Source organism: Drosophila guanche, unplaced genomic scaffold, assembly GCF_900245975.1.
Source record: "Drosophila guanche unplaced genomic scaffold, DGUA_6, whole genome shotgun sequence".
Classification (NCBI taxonomy): domain Eukaryota; kingdom Metazoa; phylum Arthropoda; class Insecta; order Diptera; family Drosophilidae; genus Drosophila; species Drosophila guanche.
Window position 1 is genome coordinate 58,925 of NW_022995770.1, and position 25,138 is coordinate 84,062.

General features: G+C 38.9%; 1 protein-coding gene and 1 long non-coding RNA gene across 5 annotated transcripts in view; both read right to left on the bottom strand.

Moving 5' to 3' along the window:
• LOC117591287 (thrombospondin type-1 domain-containing protein 7A) overlaps positions 1–25,138 on the bottom strand; it is a 178,337-nt gene that overhangs the window by 58,297 nt on the left and 94,902 nt on the right. The window lies entirely within an intron of this gene.
• On the bottom strand, positions 20,212–21,090 carry LOC117591289. 3 transcript variants are annotated; one of them, XR_004574373.1, is made up of 3 exons: positions 20,959–21,005; positions 20,833–20,909; positions 20,214–20,773 (listed from the first exon to the last, which is right to left on the bottom strand). It is a non-coding gene; the product is annotated as an uncharacterized LOC117591289 (long non-coding RNA). The 3 variants fall into 3 exon arrangements; XR_004574372.1 differs by having other exon boundaries at positions 20,212–20,780; positions 20,833–21,090; XR_004574371.1 differs by having other exon boundaries at positions 20,833–21,014.

Here is a 25,138-nt window from a genome sequence, read left to right on the forward strand (position 1 = left end):
GTTAACGGGAAAATTCCCCCAAACACTCTGTGATCTTATGACCACAAAACTTGCTTGATTGTCAGAATGCACAAGATCGTGCGGATAAGGTGTAAATGCCTCGAAAACGGAACTTGTGCTTTTCACTAACATGTACAAAACTCCGCCACTCAACCCCCCAACACTAAACAATCGTCAGACAATCGTAAGGTCAGGAAGATAGCAAACTTTGTAAGAGCATCTGGATGGGAGCACTGTTCACACCTTGACAAACGGGAGGAGAAGAGGAAAATATCCAAGCTCAATCACAACGAGCCGAAACTGGCCTAAGTGTGTCGGGATTGTAAAATCCCGACCACCGCACTATGGTTCCAATGACCACTTTTGTTGTCCTAAATTAATAACTCGCGAACAAAATAAGATATTTTGATTTAGTTTTTTGCTATTAGTTAAGAATAGCAAGGGGCATGTTTTTTGAGAAAATGGGCGTGTCACCGCCTTTTTTTTAAGGAAGCAGAATAATGTTAGAAGCAAAATAAGGATGGGAATATGTTAAGCAGTGCAAGATTCTATAAAAAAAAAGTCGTAGCACCATATAAAACAGCTTAAAAATCCAATATAATCGAATTGTTTGTCCCACCAGACATTCTCCATAGGAGTTTTCATTATAAAACAACATTACACTGGATATCAAACTCTAGCCCTCCAAACTAGCTAGTGACTAATACTGTGGCTTAACTATATATAACTTCTAACTATATACATTTCAACAATCATTTATTGCTCTACGACACACAATAGGTTTCATGGGACTAGGTGGACTCTATTAAAAAATCTTTTTCAAAAATTAGTTTTTACTACGAACTAATACATATTGAAAGCCTCACTTTTTATTGCAGTTATGAAATAATGACCGCTGGGTTTCACAGCTGATTTTGAGAAGGTGGCGCCGTCTATGCAAATTTCTGGTACGCAACTTTGATGGTCACTTTTTTCTTTCCACGTCTTGGTTTTAACTTTTAAAAATTACCTTATGGCCAAGAAAAGTGGTCATTGGGACCATAGTGCACCTTCTCAACCTCACCTAACCATGTATGTATATACATATGTACACATGACATGTATGTGTGTACATACGTTCGCATTTGAAAACCGAAACCACTTTCTGAGCTCTTAAAAAGAAAACGTCGCGATCTGGTGCAATTTGCCAAATGAATCTCTGCCTGTTTTTTGGGAGGTTGAATCTGGCACTGGTCCTCGCACAGAGGCGCAGGTAAGGCAGGCACAGCCAGATCTTCCACTGAGCCATCTCCATGAAATCATCGCCATCTCCACCATCCTCATCATCCTCGTAGACGACGAGCTTTGGTTTCCTTGGTGTGATGGCTTTTTGTGGTTTACTTGCTGCACGCTGGAGGCGTTGGCACTGCGACCCTGTCGCCACCGATTCTGACTCAGATTCTGATAGGAGTGGGCATGAGTATGAGGATGTGGATGGGACACCGTTTCGATTACCATGCCAGAATGCGGCTTCATTTGTCAATACTGAATTGCTTTTGGAGTGCTAGCATTGCTCTGGGGGCTTCATTTGACAAAATATCAGCATGCCTGACAATGATGGATGCAAAAATCAATCTGGCAAACATAAAAATGTCACAGCAGGGATAAATACATATAAAATGCAATTTCACATCAAATAAAGAAAATCAACTTCCAGTCAGGATCTCACATAGGCAACCAGAAAGTCTTACACCTGCAAAAAGTGGCACATTTATTTGCAGAGCTCGGACTGTGAGTTGGAAGTCGAGCGTATCTAGGCAGGAAAATCAATGTCTAGGTCAAACATGTGCAGTTCGCCCCAATTAACCGGTACCGGTACTCGAAGAGTAAATAGGGTATATTGTATTTGCACGAATAACGGTTGTATGTAGCGCACAGAAGGAAGCGTTTCCGACCCCATAAAGTACATATATTCTTGATAAGCATCAATAGCCGAGTCGATAGACCCATGTCTGTCCGTCCGTCTGTGCGTCTGTCCGTCCGTCTTGTTGAGCACCTGGATCTCAGAGACTATAAGAGCTAGAGCCACAAAATTTTGCATCCAGACTTCTGTATGCTCACACTGTCACAAGTGTATTTCAAAAATGAGTCACGCCCCCTTCCGCCCCCGCAAAAGGTCGAAAACCTCCCAAATCTACAATTTGAAAAATCTAAAATTTGATAAAAGAAAACTAAAAACGCCATTCTGTAGGGAATGACCAAATCTATATGGGGTCCGATTGGATCATTATACAGCTGAACAATCCAGGGGATTTTTTATCAGCATAAAAAAAAATGAGTCCGTTTCAGAGGGGGAGATCCCATCATAGGGGATTTGTAGAGCAGTCTTACTTTATTTATTAATATTTATTCACTAATAAACTTATTAATTTCCACCCAATAATTTAAGATGAGGAGGAGGAAGTAGGCGGACGCGCCACCAAAATATAGTGTTCGAGATGTGCAATCAGTTTTTATGTTGTGTGACCTGAGGGCTTGAGAAGTATGATTGGCTAGCCGGACTTGCCACATCACCCAATTAATGCACCTGTCAATAAACAAATAGACGACACACTATAATATTTTTTTCGACTTTTCCCGAGTTTTTAAAAACAAAAATTTAAAATAAAAAAAATATCATTTTTGCATTTCAAAGTTTAAGATTTACCAGACGGTACGCTAAAACTATAACGAGTTTGGGTCTACTTTAGCTGCATCAATCAGCTTTTCAGACAAACAAAGTTCTTTACAACCAGATCAAAGATAAGTATAAGTAAGATAAGTTATTTGAAAAAACAATCCTCTGAAAAAAGCTTTAAAAAAAGTGCCAGATTTTAAAAGTTCTTAAAACGCAAAGTTTTTGCTAAAATGTGTTATCTGCCAAGAAAAATATCACGTTCTTAAAAAATTTTCTCGCTATCTCCATGTATCTTTTTCGACTACGTTTTTGAATAAAATATCTCATTTCGTTCAGAAGTTATTCATTTAGTAAGCTGAAATGGGCAAGGTACCAACGGTGGACATTCATCCGAATAATTACACATATAATAAATATGTATGTATGTACATTTGCAGGATAGCTCTGGAACCGGCCATCAGTTTTCAAATTATCAAGTTATCAAATCTAGGCTAGTTCTTTCGCTCTGCGAATAAATAAGTTTTCACAATCTAAGCCGACAGGGGCTGAATTGGTTCCATTATAATTGGTTGCCCTTTTGGTTTTATGGATGGGTTGGGGGCTACGGTTACACGGGGAACGGGCTTGAAGCAGGCAGAAGGGAGCGGACAGGAAAGTAAAGGGTTAATAAGAAACTTTGCTTTTTCGGGTTTCATAGCTCTTTCGCTTTCACTGTTTCCTGCAATAGCGTTTCATCAATCCCTCCGCAAACACCACCCCCACACGACAAGCATTAGCAAATCATGGCAACCCACGCCTGAGAGGAAACCACTACCGCCCTTCCGTTGTCGACAGCCATTGCACTATGGAGCATTTGACCACTTTTCCTGGCCGAAACTCATTTGTCAAAAGTAAAAAAGTAATATTTTTTTATCAGATATACATTGGAATAATATCAGTCCGTAATGTTACGTACCCAAAAAATTAACAGTGCGCACCACTGTTATGATAACAGCTATTTAAGTCAGCTGTTTGCTACGAACTTTAGAAAGTTATCAGAAAACTGATTTTGTTCATGAAGTTGAAAGTGCAAAAATGTGCTAAATTTACCAATATAAGTTAATTTTTTACAAGTTCTCGATTCAGGCCGGTATTAAAAAGGTGTTTGTGAGTTTGAAATTAAAAAAATTGACCTCGTAATATGTTTAATGGCTAGTTTCTTAACAATTCCATATTCCCCGCCGGAAGCATTAAACTGCTTAGATATTGTAGAGTATTAAATTCTTAATCCAATGAATGTAATTTTTTCTTGCGATTTTCTGCGTCTTCGCAGATATTTGAGTTTTCGTAACATAACTTTAAGTTTGGATTTTCGCAGCTGTTTGCAATGTTAAACTGAGTAAAGAAGAAAATTGCAGAAGAAGATGCCGATTTGCATTGAATAGTGTTAATACCTGTCACTAGCTTTGAGAACGATAAGGGTTATTGGTAGACCCTTCGAAGAACTTTTAATTACAGTTTGTCAATTTAACATTTCCACGGAAAACTTGAAACAAATCGAAAAACTGTACATTTCCAGTATCTCTGCACTGCCGTGCAGTGCTATTGTGTCCCACATTCAACAACTCAACTTTTTAAGTAAAATGTGGCAGTGCTTTACATATTCCCAACATTTTTTGTTTGATTCAATTTAAAAATAAATTAAAAATTCGATTTTTCCCTGAAGAAAAGGCGGTGGCAGCAAACCTTCCTTTCACTATTATAGACTCATATCAAAAAAACTAAATAAAAACATCTTTTTTCGTTTGGAAGTTATTAATTAATGCCACAAAAAGTGGTCAAATGCCCCATAGTGCATTGTGGCAAAAGTTTGCTAAGTAAGTGAAAGAGCTGTAAATGATTTATTGCATTTTAAAAATGTAACCTGAGGAGACGAAGAACAAGAAGCAGTGCCACAGCCGGATGCCGGACAAGGCCAGGGACATGGACATGGATAGGGACAGGGAAAAGTTTTTCTCAGCAGTATGAGCTTAAATGCACTGGTGTTGGTGGTGGTGTTGGTGTTGGCAAATTGCTGCTGCTGCTGAGAAATTGCCACTGACAACTTGCCGTGCCCTTGATGCTTGCTATTTCTTTGTGGCGTTCCTTATACTTATTATGTATCGAGAGAAGCAGCCCTTGACCAGCACACGCCCAAAGATGGAGTGGCTAAGGGATAGTCGAGAGCAGTCAAAGATTGAATTTGTTTCCTCGGATTGCCAATTTTTATGCCTCGGAATACAAACTAGGAATCCATGCAGGACCATCGCACTATGGTCCCAATGACCACTTTTCTTGGCCATAAGGTAATTTTTAAAAGTTAAAACCAAGACGTGGTTTTTGGCGCTTTGTATTAGGAAATGAGTGACCATCAAAGTTGCGTACCAGAAATTTGCATAGATGGCGCCACCTTCGCAAAATCAGCTGTGAAACCCAGCGGTCATTATTACACAGCATGTGCAGTGAAAAAGTACCAATTTTATTGCAGTTTTAAATATCTCATAAATTGAAAAATATTATATACTGATCCAATTTGTTTGATGCATTTTATTCAGTAGGGTTTTTACTACGTGTTTTGTAATGTGAACGGTATCTAGTAGTTGGCGATGGCTTCGTAATTGTTTGTTAAAGTGAGGCCTTCAATATGTATCAGTTCGTAGTAAAAACTAATTTTTGAAAAAGATTTTTTAATAGAGTCCACCTAGTCCCACCTTGAAACCTATTGTGTGTCGTAGAGAAATATATGATTGTTAAAATGTATATAGTTAGAAATGCCACATTTGACCACAACTCTTGCATTTAAGCCACAGTATTAGTCACTAGCTAGTTTGGAGGGCTAGAGTTTGATATCCAGTGTAATGTTGTTTTATAATGAAAACTCCTATGGAGAATGCCTGGTGGGACAAACAATTCGATTATCTTTGAGTTTTAAGCTGTTTTAATTAGTGCTACGACTTTTTTTTATAGAATCTTGCACTGCTTAATATATTCCCATCCTTATTTTGCTTCTAACATTTTGTTTTTGTTTTCTCTCTCTTTATATTTACAATCTGTTTTTTTAAACAATAAGTAAATTGTATAATTAATATTCAATTAACAGAAATATCAGTTTTCCAATGAGCCTGCAATTATATATAACATCTTTTCAGTTTGTTGGATTTATCTATCAGGGATATCGAGAATGTGGTATCTTTTCAGTCTTCTTACTGTTAGGCTATTGTCTAATAGACGTAAGGCTAAATTATTTTCGTGATTGTGGAGTCTGTCGATGTATTTTTTACTAGTTTTCTTTATTTCTTCTTTAATTGTTGGAATAACATTTTGAGAAAAAAAATAAAAATCGATTTTTCCTTCAAAAAAAAGGAAAAAACATACCCCTTGCTATTTTTAACTAATAGCAAAAAACTAAATCAAAATATCTTATTTCGTTCGCGAGTTATTAATTTATGACAACAAAAGTGGTCATTGGGACCATGGTGCATCACATTTCAACACACATACTCGCGCCAACATTTATATTTACGTATATGTATGTATGTACATGCAACATACACACAGTGCCAAGCGTGAGTGTGTATTATAACAGCAAACAAATTACGTCTTAACGGATTTTTAAGAGTATTTCCTTTGTGATATTTGAGAGATCAATCATTTTATTCGATAAAATAATCAATTTTCGTTGCGATTGGCTTTCTTTCACATTTTCTCTAGTATTTTAAGACCAAAGATATATCACATTTATCGGAGCAAATTAAAAATCTTTCAAACAAAAACGATGCTCCTAAAAAATCAATAAGTTAAATTTGATTTGCTGTGCTAATACTTATGTTCTGCACTGTATATGTACTAGACACCTGCATGAATGCAAAGGAGTGTAAGTGAATATTGTCATGTTGCCTGTATTGACAGATAGTGTTCTTACACACTTTCTTGCCACTAAGCAAACAGCTCACAGAGTGATAAAATGGAGTAAAAACTGGCTGCCTAATCAGTATATTGGCTATACTGATTGGATTGGCTCCCAGTGCCTTCGGCTCTTAGTGAGAGAGCCTTCGGCTGAGAGAGTTTGGCGTTGGCTCTCTTGAGCATTGAACGCAAAAACAAAGTTTTCTTTTTCTTTTTCAAGACTGCTTCGTAATTTCATGTGTGCGGTGACACATATGTACATACATATAGATTCGATTGCGATGGCAATGCGTGTATCTATTCTCATTTTATGAGAATTATAATGAATAACCGCAATTGACTTGGCGTTGCAAATATTTTCCATTAGAGTATTCAGCGTAAACGCTGTGAATAAACATAGAGAGACACACACGAGACTACGAAAGCGACTTAAAAAAAAAAAAACAAATAAATTATTTTTCGGCACAGCTGCCGTGTCTCCACGAATAAATTTATGTTTATTCACACAGAGACGCTGAATACTCTAATGGAAAATATTTGCAACGCCAAGTCAATTGCCGTTATTGATTATTTGTATACATATTCAGATGTTTATAACCGTTTACCCCTTTCGTGCTAACTGTATTTAAGAAATATATGAGCATAGAGAGGATACACAAAGTCAATTTAAAATTTTTTGGGGCATGCTGAAAGTCTCAAGTTTGAAGGAAGGGTATGTGACCGTTACCCCTTTCATCCTAAATTATAAAAAGCATATAAAGATCACACAAAATATATTTATTTTGATATTGTGGGGCAAGCTTCTTCATAAAGTCTTGAGGGTATTCATTTGGAATGGTAAGTGAGCTCAGAAGCAACACAGAAGTTCCAAGCGTCTCAAGCGCTAAAAATGAAAACGCATATGAAGTCGAGAATAGATACACGCATTGCCATCATGTATGTATGTACATATGTGACACCGCACACATGAAATTAAGAAGCAGTCTTGAAAAGGAAAAACAAAACTTTGTTTTTGCGAGAGTCGCTTTGCGTTCAATGCTCAAGTGAGCCAACGCCAAACTCTCTCAGGCGAAGGCTCTCTCACCAAGACCCGACGGCACTGGGAGCCAATCCACCATACTGATTAGGCAGCCAGTTTTTACTGCATTGAGTTGTTTGCTTAGTGCTCTTGCTGTACAGCATTTAATGAGTACTGTAAAATTGGTGTGCAGTTTACATACTGCAAAGTGAGTGAAAACAGGAAGGAGAAGAAAAAATCAGATATGTCACAGGCAAGATAAAAATTATGTATTTTTATACCCTGTACTCGAAGAGTAAATGGGGTATATTGATATTAGTATCAAAAGCCGAGTCGATATAGCCATGCCTGTCTGTCCGTCCGTTTTTCCGTCTGTCCGTTTCTCCTTCTGTCCGTCTTATCTGACGCCTGTTTCTCAGATATTATACGAGCCAGAGTCACCAAATTTTGTATGAAAACTCATGGGATATCACACTGAATTTTGTTTCAAAATTTCGCACCGCCCCACCAAAAACCACTAAGCCACTAAAAGGTACAGATATATAGCTGAGTAATGGGTATAAAAGCTGTGACGCGTAAGCAGCGTCTCACACGTCTCTCCTCTTTTATTCTCATAAAATAAATAAATTTATAAATTTATTAATACAAATATTCTTCAAAAAATACACAACACTGACAATTTTTATACACGGTACTCGATGAGCAATAGGTATATTGTATTTGTGCGGAAAAATGTAACACACAGAAGGAAGAGTTTCCGACCCCACAAAGTATATATATTCTTGATCAGCATCAATAGCGGAGTCGATTGAGCCATGTCTGTCTGTCTGTCCGTCCGCCCGTCCTGATGAGCGACTGGTACTCAGAGAGCATGAAAGCTAGAGCCACAAAATTTTGCATCCAGACTTTTGTATGCTCACACTGTTACAAGTGTATTTAAAAAATGAGCCCCGCCTCCGAAAAGGGCGAAAACCTCCCAAAGCTAAAATTTTGAAGATAAAAGAAAACTGAAAACGCCATTCCGTAGGGAATGACCAAATCTATCAGATCAAATTGCGGTGGCAAGCCCACCCTGTCCCGCAGCTTATATTTGTTTTCTTTCACATTCTCTCATTCACACTCTGATTCTGCAGTGTGCGGCCTCTGCCTCTGCCTCGGCCTGTGCCGCGTCTCTGCCGTGACTCTGCAGTGTTTGGTTCTAGGGGAGGGTGGCGAGCTAAATGAGTATGTTGCCGTGAGAAGTGTTGTAGATGTAGATGACAGTTGAAGAAAAAATGTAAAATTTGACAAAAAACCGCTAAGGTACAGTTGACGTACTGAGTACCGGGTATAAAAGTTGTGACTCGTAAGAAGCGTCTCTCACGTCCTTTCTCGTTTTACATTATTCGGTTTTGCCATTTATCTATCTATAATTTTTTACAGTTTGTTCCTTTTCAAGCTCTGTAAAGTGTGATAAAATGATAGAAAGAGTAGGAACGTGTGAGACGCTTCTTACGAGTCAGAGCTTTTGTGCCCGGTGCTCAGATGGTAAATCTTCACCTTATTGAGCAAAAATTTGGTTTCTCTAGCTCTTATAGACGGACGGAAAGACAGGAATGGCCATATTGACTTTGCTATTGATGCTGATCAAGAATATATACTTTTTTGGGTCGGAAACGCTTTCTTCTACGTGTTACATTTTTTGCCCATTAATACAAAATACCCCATTTACTATTCGAATACCGAGTATATCAAGGAACTCACTTAAAGAGAAACAACTTTCACTGTCACTCACCTCTAGTGAGACCATCAAAATTTTGTACACTTTTTTCCGGGCTTATTTTATAAAAGCAAAAAGCAAGTCCATTATTTTTGGGTGCAGTACAGTTGGAAATCAATGTAGTCAGGCAGACCTCTAATATGAAAGGGCTGAGAGAGCATAAAAAGTGGATACTACACGAAATTCATTGCAACCTGGCCGTTGAATGGCACAGATCAAGTAATATTCGATCGGAAGTTGTACATACACATGTATGTACATTTTCGGTGTTTGTATGTAGATAGTGTGTAGATATATATGTATTTGCACAATTTGTATATTTCTTAGCTTCCAGCTATGGACCCATTTGATTTATTCAGTAATAGGTGCAGCCCATTGCCATTAAAAAATATATTCGTCCAGACGGCCGTTAAAGGAGGGAAGGGAGAAGGTGGAAACAGGAGGCGTTGAACAGCAACATTGGGAAATCGTCAATTAATATCGAATTGGCTTGAGAGCGAAAGCTTTTTCGGCAGGTGATGATGAAGACGCTGTCAAGGAGGGCACCCAAGCAGATCGATTGTTCAATCAATATGTGGATCATAACACTACCTGACACGAAATTGTGTTTTAACATTTTTTAAGAACTGGTATTTTTGTTGTTGTAACAGAAGGGCGAGGACCCGACCCATCCTCCACTCTATTCAATATAAGGGAATTGCCTTCGGCCAGAATGGAAATAATTGCTCTACAAGATTGATTGAATAACTGATGGCAAATTTGCAAAATAATAATCCAAAAACGTCATCTGTCTGTCCGCTTGAGAGGCCTCACAGTAGACACTTATCGGTAGACTCATCTTCGAGTCAAACCCTACATTCATTCGAGTCTGCTGGACAAAAGTTGTGCTAAATGTTCGACACACAGTCCATCGATGTATAGCGACTTCTCATGAAGTGTTTTCGTGCACACCCTTTATGTTTTTTCAGTGTAATGAAATTTCAATGTTTTATTTTGCCCATAAAGAAATGTATGCACGAGTAAGTACACTTAAACAAGTATGCTTTAGGTCTATAGATACATACGTATATTGAAGACTAACACAATACAAATGATATGAATTACATTTAGTTGCGTTCTCAATTGAAGTCTGGAGCAAATGCTTTTGGTGTTAATTATTTTAGATGCTTCAAAGTTAACTACTGACTCTCTTACGTCAAATATGTGGTGAATATATTTTATTTTCTGTAAGAAAGAAACCTCTTGAGCATCACTATAGATGGGCGAAATTGCGGTAGGCATTCGTATCTACAGACATACTCTACATGTGTAAATAAGGCAAAACTTGGCGAGTTAATAGGTTGAAAATAGTAGGGTTGGGGCATGCCATGGGGATTGGAATGAGCACTTGGGACTGGCGGCACGGCGAGGACTCAGCTGCATATTAACTTGGTCGCGCAGGGCATAATAAGAAAAGAGTAAACATTCAACCAGGACGCAGTCAAATATCGCAATGAGGGCATTTCGCGTGCGAAAATTCCCACAGTGTTCCCATTATTAATTCATAATCCTTTGCCCCAGTCTCAACGCCAGTCCCAGTGACAGGCCAGGCCGTGCCCATGTCCATATCCCAGCTGCAATTTCGTACAGTGTGCGTCCTCTGGGTTTCCCCATTCCCTTTCTGCTGTCTATTGGATCTTCCTCTGTCCCTGCCACTCTGTTGGGCCACGTTGTCCCAGGTTTTATGTATGGCGCTTTAATTGAGTGTCCTTCTCCGGCTAACTGGTCTAGAGGCGAAACTTACATATTTGCACAGCTTTGATTTTGAATTCATCCTCGCACTCGCCCGGCTGCATTTGCTCTCTACCAAAGGGAAGCATCGAACCAAGACTTCAACCCACCAAAGGAGGTGTTTTTATGTTTCTGCCACACTGCCACATTTTAAGGCAAGTGTCGGGCTGTTGGTTGCTGGGTCGCTAGCCCGTGTTCAATAATTCAATCAACTAACGTAATTAGCCATTCTCGCGGATGAGACACCGTTGCAGTCCGTATTAAAGTTTGTGTGTGCAGTCGATGTTTGAGGAGCATTAGTTACTTGCAGAGACCGTAACTGTAATAACTTTTAAAGTTAAATTTGCAATCTGGGAATTATTTTAAACTTGTTTATATAAAAGTTACGAATAACATTTATTTTTAATTTTTCCAATAAAAATCAGAATTAAGAGTTACTTTAATTTATACTTTTAAAATCAAAAATAAGAATTAATTATGATTTTTATTATAAAAATCAAAAACAAGAGTTATTTTTAATTTTTATTATAAAAGTTGAAAATAAGAGTTATTCGTAACTTTTATTTTGAAAGTTCAAAATAAAAGTTAAATTGATTATTATTTGAACTGAGTGGTTTGTTATCATGAATGTATGTATATTCCTGATCCTTAAGAAAATACCTTTCATGTGATACATCGAATGTCCTTCAAGGACGAATTTTAAGGATCTCACTATTTTCCTTTATATTTAGTTTTGAGCTTTCATAACATGTTGGCAAAGGTCAGTCATTGTGTTTCTGTTTCCATAAGTCAGCAATTTGTTTACAGTTAAAAACATAAGTTTTGGGCACTGCGCACTTTACTTAAGCTTTGTTTACCGAATTCGCATACCAATTGCACGATGGGGAAATAGAGCACTTGTTGCGGCCAAAGTTAATGAAATGAAAACGAAACAACATTTTTCTATGTAGTGTTTTGATATTAATAAACTCATATTAATAAGACGACTCTTCAGTGTAAAATAGTGTTATTTTAATAATAGTGCTATCTCTTAATCGTTGGAGCGTCTCAAGTTAATTCTTACTAACTTACTAAACGCATAGCTTGTGCAGTGTACTTTCGTAACGCGTGGTTTAAAGTGAAGTTTTTGTAATGGGCCGCAAACATCATAGTATTCAGCGACATTTTTTCGATTGTGTGCTAGGAAAAAATGAGAGTGTTTGCAAGATCTGCCGGCGCGTATTCAAGGGAAATTATTTAACCAATTTAAAGAGACACCTTATTGAGGAGCACAAGTCCCAGTACGAGAGCGAACTGAGCGGACTAGAAAGAATTGAGACCGTGGAGAAAAAGAAAAAAATGTCGGTTACTTTCGGATCAAATGAAGTCAAGGATGCGTGTGTTCAGCTGGTAACAACGGAGAAAATGCCATTTGCTCTGTTGGACTCTGAGCCGTTCAAGAAATGGACAAGCCAAATTTTTTCCGGATTGAATTTGGGTCCCATCACATCCAGAAATATCAGTTAGCGTGTGGCGGAGAAATATAAAATTGTCAAGGCGTCCATCATTACGGCAATGACCCACAAGCTAATTTCCCTCAAGCTGGACATTGCTTCAAGGCACAGCAGAGGCATATTGGGAGTAAATGCTCAGTACTACTAACAAAATTCCATTAAAGCGGCCACACTTGGAATAATCGAGCTGAACAAGAAACACACCGGCGCCAATCTGAGTGCGGAAATTGAAAGCATCCTTGAGGATTTCAGCTTGACGAAAAGTCAAAAATATTCCGTCACATCGTACAACGGTCGCAATATCATAAAGTCCATTGAGATTCTAAACGAAGACTCCGGATGCTAGCGCCGATGATGACGAAGAAGAATTGGAGATCAGGTCAATGTTTTTTCCATGGCATCGGTGAAGTGTGCTGCTCACACACAAAAATATAAAGGAAAATAATGAGATCCTTAAAATTCGTCCTTGAGAACATGCGATGTATCACATGAAACGTATTCTTTCAAGGATCAGGAATATACATACATACATGATAACAAACCACTCTAATCAAAGAATAATCAATTTAACTTTTATTTTCAACTTTTAAAATAAATGTTACGAATAACTCTTATTTTCAACTTTTATAATAAAAATTAAAAATAACTCTTGTTTTTGATTTTTATAAAAAAAATCATAATTAATGCTTATTTTTGATTTTAAAAGTATAAATTAAAAATAACTCTTAATTCTGATTTTTATTGAAAGAATTAAAAATAAGAATTAAAAATCATTTTTAATATATAAATCGTGAATAGAAGTTTTTGGCTGATATTGATAGCCATGACGGAAATATAATTTTCGGTATATTCTATGTTGCTGTAACATATATCCTTCACATTGATTTATTTACTTCAATTTAGCCTTCATAACTGTTATTTGCGGTCCCTGGTTAAGTGCCATTAAGGCATTACTAGGATTTCGGCTAGGGCTCAGAGTCGCATAAACAACAATTTAAAAACGAATCTCGTTGTCGAAATGCAACGGCACACTGGACGTGTGTGTAATATCTGCAAATTAACGGGCAGAATCAGCAGCAGCATTAAACGTAATACGAATGCACTTATCCCCCCACTCACACATTTACACCCCACTCCCATGACCATGACCAGTTCGGCCACACCTCTACCTATACCTTTACATCTACCTCTCTCCCCCAGCTCTCCCTTGTCAAACAATGAATACGAATTTGCGTTTGCAGAAAACCCAATTACACTTATGACATTTGCAGTGTCAGAGCCTCGTGAGTTTGTGATCCTTTCCGGTTCGCATGGAAAGCGCTGCCATTCTCTGTTCGAGAGAGGCGGGTATTCAAATTTTCAGTTGACCAAACAAAATTTCATAAATGTATCGGACAGCAGTTGATGTGGTCAAAGACCAAACTAAGGGAACAGGCAATGCCAAGTACCGACAACTAAGAACTGAAAAATCGTCGGCACACAAACACAGATAACTATGAACTTTGAATGCACGGATGTGCAGGGTGCAGACACTCTCATCCACAGTGGGAATGTAACTGGGCCTTAACCTCACTGATACTCTCAGATGTTCAGGTCCTTCAATCAGAGAACGAACACAGGAAACACTGAAATGATCGAAATTTCACCAAAAGATAACATTAATTTCACTTAGCGTATGACACGAAATTCATTCAGAAGATAAATAACTCTACTCTACAAAAAATAACTAGTATTTACTCTTCGAGTACCGGGTACAAAAATCTTTTTCTGTTTTGTATATTCAAAATCGCATTAATATAACAATTTTTATTATTGGAACTTTTGATTTATTCATTTATGTCAATTTACAATTACCTGCTAATTATGGAATAGGAATACAAATTAAAACAAAATATATGCACAAGAGAGAAAGGAAAGATACAATTTACAAATTTTCTAATTAAGGTAATTGTAAATGTTAAATACGATGTTTTCAAGGGATATTTCTGGGGGTATCATATAATAAAAGTAATTTGAATTATTGCATAAAACCCGGAAAGGTTCATGCTGGGCGTAATAAGATCTACAAATGGGTAATCGGATGGGGCGGAAAGTACGGGCTGTTCTTAGGGAAATGTAAAATCGATTTGTGCCAAAAGAGTTTGGGAGTCCAGAATCCCGATAATGAGCTTACGCATGAATACCACCCCATTGTACATTCTGCAATGGTGTAAAGAGGGTAGTTCCAGTAGTCTTAGGTATGTATTTGCTAAAGAGGTATGGTGGAAGGGGTCTGTTAGAGTCTGTCTGTATATTAAACATTTTTTATTTTTATATAAATAAGAATTTGTTGCTCTTTGCATTGTAGAATCCACACACAAGAACAATACTATAATATCGGGAGTACCAACGACACGTTCAGTATTTGGGTTATACATATACGGATCGTCAAACTCTTTCGACCAACGCCTAATAAAAGCTAAGACTCCCTTAGCTTTGTTAACCGTTGAAGCAATATGGCTATTAAGACATAGCTTGTGGTCAAAAGGGATTCCTAAGTCACCTGGAACCCCAGAACAAGGTGTCCTAGAGAGTAGGAGACAAAATGTGGTGAACTACGGTGAAAAGACATTAGTTTGCACTTAGAATGGTTCAAGAAAAGTGGTTATTCGAACACCAAATGCTAAATTCATCCAAATCAAGTTGTAGGCGAGTATGCAAGTGATCGATATATAAAAAAATCATGTTGCGACGGGGATATTATACTAGAACATGCGTGTTGCAGTTGACGAGTCACAAGGTGCTCGAGCAGTTTTGGAATGACAGATAGTTTTGCAATATTTTCGAAACCAGCTCGGAACTTTATCTGGACCCGCAGAGAAACCGATGTCAATTGATGATTGTACTTTATTTAAGGAATTGAATGGATTATGTTGTTAGCAAGAGGTATATAGTATGGATAAGGGAACTCATAAGTATCCGATGAGTAAGAAAGTCGGTTGAAAGAAGGTGGAAAAAAAATCTGCAATACCCAGAGCTGGAGTTTTTGTCTTATCCTGGAAATGAAGGGAAGAAGGGAACGCGTTTTGAGTTGACGAATGAAAATAAATGTTTGGGATCATTGCGGAAATTTGTACCACATTTATAGAAACAAGGTTATAACATTTCTTATTGACCGTAAGAAATTGAGAGCGAAACGAAGAATATTGAGCTAAGACAAACAAAGAACCAGTTATCTGGTACTTTTTGTAGAGGTGGGATTTTTTATTTTTTAGGTAAGACAGATACTTGGAAAGCCAGAGAGATTTAGAGGAAACATATTCAGTGACTTCAGGGACTTCAGGGGCAGAGTATAATGTTTCGTAAAACAAATTGACAGTAGGCTCTTTATTTGATGAGGACTGAAGAAACGACCAACTAACTTGCGAGAGATGTAGACGAGATCGATCAAATTAGTTTTGCGAAAACACTTTATATGACCTTTTGAAGGTAAAATGGTGTATACCACTCCTACCGACTCCTATAGATAAAATAGAATGATGCGGATCTTCAGGAAAAGATATCGGATTGCCTCTTACAACCGTTGCATATTATTTCTGACAGAGTTAATTTGGGCAAGCGAGACGTCAGTTACCCCCTCGACGAAATCATGTTGACTTCCAGTTGTTGGCAAGAAAGAGATGGCATGTTGAAGTCACCCATAACTAAGATCTGATCAGCACAACCTAAAGCAGAAACTACAGAATGAATTGGAGAACGGTGGTTCAAATAAACAACAAGATCAGATCTGGGAGAATATAAGAACAGGTCAAAAAGATAAACGCCGTTCCAATACGGATTTTGACTGCAACGAATTCAATACCATGGATGTTTTTAAATGGAAACAGCTAGGACGCAAATGTTGTTTTCACTGCAATACGAACCCCACCAGCAAATTATTCACGATCCATTCTATGGGTAGTGAACTTGTGGACGGAAATTTCATGAAAGGAGACTAAGGAGTTAAGCCAGTTTTCAGTTATAGCGATAGAGTAGAATTCAATGGAGGCATTGTCCGTACGTATTCTAGAAAATGTACCTAACCACTGAGAACCTTCTGATATTACATGGACAAATGGTTCCTTAGTTTCTTGAAATCTTAGGGAGTGTAACTCAAGTATTCTCGAGGCAGAAATTCATGCATAATAGAAATAATAGAAATTCATGAACACAGTTCCAAAGCTTTAGATACAGGAGAATCGGGAAGAAGAACTTTGAATTCAATTTGATATCTGAATCTCATTTTCGTAAGTATGTACATCTACTTTAGCTTTGGGGCGAGCTAAAGGAGCGAATAGGAGGGAGAAGTGAATTAGATGTAGATGAGAAATGAAGACAACATTTAAAATTTGACAAAAAAAACCGCTAAGGTACAGATGTAGTACTGAATGTCGGATATTAAAGTTGGGACGCGTAAGAAGCGTCTCACTCGTCCCTTCTCGTTTCATTTTAACATTGCCTGCGTCGCATTATGTTGGGCTACATGCCTCTAACTTTTTATTGTGGTCGCGCGATATTAACAAACATCTGGAGGAGCGCAGACCAAGGATTGAAACGCGAAAAAAAACCAACATGAAGTGGCTCTAAGCGTGTGCGGAGCGGAAATAAAAGAAATATAATATTATGATTGCAGTGGATGCTGATACAGCTCCTGCTTCTGCTGCGGAAGAATGGCGTTTAGCATATTGCGCAGGGGCCATGAATGCGAATTCGCTGTATCTTTGGACAAGGATCGACTGGTCCAGATTGCCAGATGGCTCGCTGGCTATTCTGGGTCTAACTGGGCTCAGCGACGCTATGGCGATACTGAATTTTTCTGGGGCTTCTTGCAAAGGAAGTAAATGACTTTTGGCTGGAAAATTCTGCAAGGAAAATTAAAAAAAAAAACGAGAAGGGACTTGTGAGACGCTTCTTACGCCTCACAACTTTTATACCCGGCACTCAGTACTACTTCTGCACCTTAGCGGTGTTTTGTCAAATTTAACATTTTTTCATCATCTGTCATCTACATCTACAACACTTCTCACACCAATACGCTCCTTTAGCTCGCCCCCCTTCCCTAGACCCACACACTGCAGACTCGCGGCAGAGGCAGCGAAAGAGGGCGCATACTGTAGAAGCAGAATATGAATGAGAGAATGTGAAAAAAAACAAATATAAACGGGGTGGGTTTAGCCACTGAAAATTAATTTCTTCATTCTGGCTATAATAATGATCCACTCGGATCCCAATTTGGTGATTTGATAGATATGATCATTCCCTACAGAATAGCGTTAGATTTAATTTATCGTCAAAATTGTAGATTTGGGTGGTTTTCGCCCTTTTGCGAGGGCGGGGCTCATTTTTTAAATACACTTGTAACAGTGTGAGCATACAGAAGTCTGGATGCAAAATTTGGTGGCTCTAGTTTTATGGTCTCTGATATCCAGGCGCTCAGCAAGACAGACGGAATAACGTACAGACTGACGGCCAGACAGACATGGCTCAATCGACTCAGCTATTGATGCTGATCAAGAATATATATACCTTGTAGGGTCGAAATCGTTTCCTTCTGTGTGTTACATACATTCACTTTGTGCACAAATACAATATACCCTATTTACTCTACCGGGTATTAAAAGGTATTCAAAATGTAAATTATGATAGCACATCCTTTAAAACATTTTAGAACTTTATAGAAATATATTTGATTGACTGATTGAATGATAGTTTGGTTAAAAGTAATTTGATTGGAATCGCTCCAAATTACAATTGAATTTCGCTTAGTACTTGTTTAACTAAGCAATAAATTGGATAATTTTTGTTTAAATTTAATAGTTTCATCTTTTAGTCAGTTTTTGTCAATACTCTTTAAATTACAACATTTTATTGCGTGTGCTTCACGATTGTTGTTGGTCCAGACCTCCAGCAGCGCTGCATGAGTGCACTCATAAGCATCTGCAAAATTTAATATTTTCCGAAAAGGGGCAAAAACGGGCAAGAAAAATTAACACCACGTGATTCTATAATATTTGGTTAATAACGTGTAACTTGAACTTCTGTGCAGTGGTGTGCTTTGCAAAAGTAATATTCCACAAAAAACACTTACAATTGTTAGTACCAAGCTTAAAAGACACACGAACAAAAAATTGGACAATTAAATAACTACACACAACTATACAAAAACAAGTATTAACATAAAAATTAAGTTCAATGCCCCGACCTCCTCTTTCCTTATTTTTACTTGCATAAAAACTTTGTAATCGAGCTACAATTACAGCTGCAAGTTGCTCAATTTTCCCGCACTTTTTCACAAGTCAAAGCATCTCAAAATCAGCCCACTTTGAAAGCGCGCAAAAAACATATGGTACTAGGTAAAAATCTGCTAAAACCAGTTTTGATCTATCTGGATATTTAGGAATCAGAAAAGTTAAGTCGCATTCAAATATTTTAAACAAAAAAAAATACATAAATGCCAATAATGGGTCGGAATCGTTTCCTTCCTTCCTACATGCATCCACTTTTGTGCACAACTACAATATACCCTATTTACTCATCGAGTACCGGGTATAACAATCGGTTTGGTCCCTTGCTGAACAAAAAATTTCGATTTTGTCGAGAAGTTTTATTTGTGACTGTACAATGGGGACTCATGGCAAACATCTGCACTGGAAGGTTGTCACTCTTCTCATTCAATGTTACCCGCTTTTTCGCCAATAAACTGACGTTAGCGTTCAAAAGCCATCTATAAAATGCATTATTTAGCACATACTCTTACAACTGGTAAATTTCATTAAGCGTAGAAGAAATTATTATTTAGGTTTTTCACAGAAGAACCCCATTGGAACATCAAAATAGCTTTAAAAGTGTAATTTTCCATGATTTGAGTTTCAGTCTGCCTTGCTTACATGGAAATACATTAAAATGTAAGCGCTCGTCAGCTGGCTCGATGAGTCACAATTTAACTGTTTTCCATACCATAACTATACTCGTACTAATTTTTGGATGCCTCCGACAACAAAAGTCCATCGTCCGAGTCCGAGTCTGTGAACACTCTGTGCCCTCTGATCACCACCAATTGACTAATGCTAAGCATTTAAGCAATACAAGGCGTCGAACAGTGTAGCGTGCAGGTGTGGGATAGATGTATTTTTACCCAAACTAGTACAAAGAGATTTCGCGTGCACCTCTAGCTATGCTCTAGCTAAGCTCGTCGGATTGTCGGGGTTCGTTCTACTCTCTCCTATATTATGTACTGACACACACTCGCATAATGTTTTAGGTTCACATTTAAAAAGAATCAAATAAACTGGACTGAATGTAGGGAAAGCGGATTAATTATTTGTTGTTGAGAAAAAGGGGGATGATGATATCAACTACTCTATTCAAGTCACGGGAAACTCAGGTGTCGTCGAGAATCCCTCTTCTCTACCCTCCAAACCTATGCTATACTGGTAAATCGAACCGTATAGACCCTAGAACAATCAGGCAGTTTTCATTCTACCACTTTAATACCCTTACTCCTTTCGTAATCGTTGAGCTCAATGATGACGTAGGTGCTGGTTTCTGGGGAAAAATAGAAGGTATTAAAAAATATGCACTCGAACGTACCTGCAAGTACGATTTCAATTTATTATTTCATACCCAATCTTTTCTACAAACACTCATATTCCCGATGCTTGAATATACATATACATAACTGCCAGAGAATTGGCTTTAAAATGGCATATCGAACTTAATCCCAGAAAATGTGCAAAGTAACACAGCATAACTCCGGACATCTGTCTTGCTGTTGGCGGTGGCTCCTCTGTAGTCAGGTCCGTCAAAATAAATGTTCTAGCTCTGGACACTGGGCTAAAATGTGGAACATCCGGCTTGATGTCGATCTGCCGCTTACATAAGCACTAAAGTGCGCGACAAACTGGTGGTCTCAGTGGAGCTGGTGAAAGGTTCCGAGGCGCCGCCTTACGCGCTGGGCTTCCGAAGGGTTGCTACGCCTCACTAAAGTTGACCCAAGTCAGAGGTTTTCGATGCTCGATTGTGTCAGAAGAGGGGGTTCGAAGGGTACCCCTTTTAGATTGGGGGACCACTTCGGCTATACGCCTCTCGTATGTGCACTTAGGCTGCCAAGAAAGATAGGGCTCCTGACCTCTGTTCTATAAACTTAATTCGCATAAATTATACTGGTCACTTTCCTAGCTCACGGCAGACATACCTTGGTTGATTATTGTTTTCACTAGGCACTAGCACAGATCAACACAGATTCCTCTGAATTTATGGATTGCAAGAAAACTTCGACACGAGGGATTATGTAAGTTTTGTGTAGGTTATGTCTACGTACTTGCCACAATCACGTCTGGTTTTGTCGATCGACTCTTTGCTAATAACTCTAGTAAAACTCATCCCAGTGAAGCTAGGCTGTACCGAACATAAAGCTCGAAGATCTGATGACGTTTAAGAGCTTTAACGGGACAATCGTATGATCTTTCGCTGCATTGAGTGGAATTTCGGTAAAACGTCAAGGGCAAATTTTATGCTCTGGATACCTTTCTCTCTTTTTTAAAATAAGCGCACGCTCTCGCTTGCATGTGCTAACACTGCAGCGACTCTCTTTCGTAAGCTCGGCGTAAAGCTTGCGCTTACGATCCACTTTCGGAGTTCTCTTTCGGAATGCACTATTAAGCTCTACTGAACATGCAATTATGTTTATCAGTGATGCTCTATGCTATCTCCCTACTTTCGGCACCTACAACATAGTTGAAGACGTAAGTGTTCTTACAGTGAGACTTCAACCGAAGAAGGCGATCTCTTATGGTTTAAACTGAATATCTTTTAGATGATAGACTCCTAAGTTTTTCTTATCTATACGGTAATACGTGGTCCCAACTCGACGAATAACCTTGGCTGGTATAAACACGGGTGCCAACTTAGCGCTGAACTTTTTTATAGCATTACTTTGACAAAAATTCCGGGCATACACGTCGTCTCCAATGTTGAGCTGACGGACACGGCTTCTCAAATTATATTTCTCTGCATTCTGTTCGTGAGATTCCGCTACCTTTTTCTGAGCGGCCTGCCGACACACTTGTATTGCATCTGAATAATGGACTCTAGTGTCCTCCTTCAGGAGATGTAGACGTCTAAGCAGTTCATAATCCTTTCAGTTAAGAATCATATTTTGCCACAACGCCAGAAAGTATTTCGAATATCCGGTGCTTCGATGGATATTGGCCCGTAGTGCCGCGCTAATTTCAGGTAACTTGCTGTCCCAATTACCATGGTCCTTGCCGACGTACGCTCTAATGGCCGCTAACACAGATCGGTTTAACCGTTCACTGGTATTGGCTTGTGGTGAGTATATTGCCGTGCATCGGTGAGTTACCGCGAATCGGGTAAGAAACGACTTGAAATTTCCTGAGACAAATTGCGACCCATTGTCGGTGAGTATAGTCTCAGGCACCCCGAAGGTACAAAACAGCATATTTTCCAGAGACTCACACACCTTTCTGGGGGTAAACTTCTTGAGTGGACATAAGAAATGAAATTTGGTGTTGTGGTCCACGATTATCAACATTTCAATATTACCTTGTTTGGATCGAGGGTATGGCCCCAGTAAATCCAGATAAAGCTTTTGAAAAGGCCGTTCGGAAACCATTGGCTTCCCCATAGGAGGTCTTAATACGACATTGGCGCTTTTGGTCTGATGACAAACGTCACATTTTGACACATAGGCTCGTATTTGTGTTACCATCTTTGGCCAAAACAGGTACCTTTTCACTTTTTCGATTGTCTTACCAATACCGCTATGTGAAACGTTGAGGAACCCAAAGCTTCCACGATTCCGTATCTGCTAAGGCGTCACCCGAAGATGGTTCGGTTCTTTTATATACCAAATTATCTTCGATTTTCAAATCGGGCAACTTAAGTTGGTTTAACCTTACATTTTCCATTAGATCCATGTACTCTTTCGACTTAAACTCAATAGAAGCGAGGTCTACTATGGGTCCATTGGCATTTAGTTCTCTAATTTGAAATTTGAAAATTAAACCCCTGTAATTTTATAGCCCATCGAGCCAAGCGACCTGACAAATCTTTTTGCCTCATAAGCCATTGAAGCGATGCGTGATCTGTTATGACTTGAAATTCCTGTCATTCGACATAGGCTCTAAACTTTGTTATTCCTTTGATCACAGCCAAGCACTCGAGTTCGGTAACAGAATAGTTTCGTTGTGCGTTTTTCGGACAAAAACGCTATAGGTAACTCTATCCCTTCCTCATTTAATTGGGCTAATACGCAGCATAGACCAAAGGTGCTTGCATCACATACCAATAAAAATGGTTTTTCTAAATCAGGAGTGGCTAAGATTGGAGCAGATGTCAAACAGGACTTAAGTTTATTGAAAGAGACATCCGCTAAAGCGTTCCAGCTAAGCGTATGATTCTTTTTCAGTAGTTCGGTTAAAGGAAAGCTGACGGTGGCATAGTTATCGACAAAACGTCGGTACCATCCCGGCATTCCATGGAATCTTCGTAGCTGTTTTACAGTTTTAGGAATAGGGAACTCAATTATAGATCTAATTTTACCCGGGTTCGTTTTTAACTGACCGTAACCAATTATGAATCCCAAGTATTTTATCTCCCGTATACAAAAGTTGGACTTGGCTATATTGACTGTAAGGTTTGCCTTACGCAAATGCATCGCTACCTCTAACAACAGCAACATGTGCGAATTGAAGTCATCGGAGAGTACTAGTAAATCGTCCAAAAAGACGAATACCCGATTCCGTAGATGGGCAGGTATCACCTGGTCCATAAGTCGGCGTAAGGTCTGAGAGGCGTTGGTTAATCCAAACGGAATTACCTTATACTGGTAAAGTGGTCTATTGGGATAGTGAAGGCTGTATAATGTCGAGATTTTTCCTCTAACGGAACTTGCCAGTATACCAAGTCCCGTAATATATTTGGCTGGCGGTAGTCGACTAAGAATGCCATCAATATGTGGTAAAGGGTAGGCATCTTTGCGGGTGTTCTTATTAATCTCTCGAGAGTCCAAACATAGTCGTTTTTTGTTCCTTTCTTAACTAAAACGCAATTGCTTCTCCAAGAACTGGACTACAGATCGGTCGGCTAGCAGGGTTGTCAAATGACAAAATTCTTTGCAGAAATATATTCCTAAATAAACATTTTGTTTCAACGCAGGTGTTATAAAGAATTCAATGTTTTTAGTTTGACCGCGGAAAGTCATGGGAATGGTGATTTTTGCGGTGACTCTACAAGATTCATTATTGGCCGTTCGAATATTTCCGGAACATTTTTTCGCCTTGGCGTGGTCTGCGAAAGGCTTAGCAGCTTCATTTCCGAGGCAACTTATTGTAGCCCCTGAATCTAATAAGGCCATGAATTTTTGTTTATCTATACTTAGTTCCACAAATAACCTGCTATCGGAGCTCATAAGGATCGAGGAGACAAGTCTCTTTCGAACACTTTTTACCGTAGCCCAGAATTGTCTTAATCTAATGGTTGACCGTTTTGGTTGGTACTTAAACTCTAGCTTATCTGAGTGTGAACTGCTATCCTCCATATCTATCTCCTCCGTCTGAGTTTGGGCGTCCGCCAAGGACCTCTCAGAGAGAGTTCTTTTGAAATTCGGGTTGGAGGAGTTTTCTTGGAAAACCGCTTCTTTTATCCGGTCGTCGTGGTCGGATGCGACAAACTTGTGTTGGTTTGCGCATCCCGTTAGCGGTTTTCCGACGGGTTACATTTCTTGCACTTTGGCTTAAAAGTATTTTTCGCACCGCAACCATAACAGAAGATGCGGCGTTCCGCAACGCAGTCTTTATTTATTTATTATTTTTTTTCCCTTGTCTGGACGTTGATTTGCAATGACTGCACTATCAAGTGGCCCATGCGACACCAAGCCAAAGCCTGTTGCGCTCGGAACCCAGCAGAACGCAGCCCTCCTCCCGCCCAACCGACCGAGGGGCGCTGCCGCATGACGCGCGGTGCGATTAACCGAACCGGTCGCGAGCATGCAGGAAAGATAGATGTTAGGCTAATATTCGAGGAAAATTAGAGCTAAACATTACTAGACTAGAGCTACTATAGCTAAGCAAGCAAAAATTACCAAAATCAGAAACAAGACAAAACTAAAATGAAACTAACTACGCGAGAGGTAGGCAAGTATAAGAGATTTAAGAAGAGGAAGGGAGTTAGTTGAGGATATAATGTGGTAGAGGGAATTATAATCCGAGCATAAAACCCTAAAGGGTTCGTGTGAGGCATAATTCGATCTACATAGTGGAAGGAACAAAGGAATAAAGTTTCTAGTGGGTCTAATGGGAATCGTAAAGTTTATGCGGCTCAACAAGTCAGGGCTGTCTACATCCCCCTTGCTCATAGGTCTTCAAACCTATGGCCGGTCTTGTCACAACTCCAACGGACAAACCGTTTGCGACGTAGCTCGGAGATATTCTCCTCTTCGAGTGCTTCGTCATCACTTTCAATTTCCAACACTTTGGGTC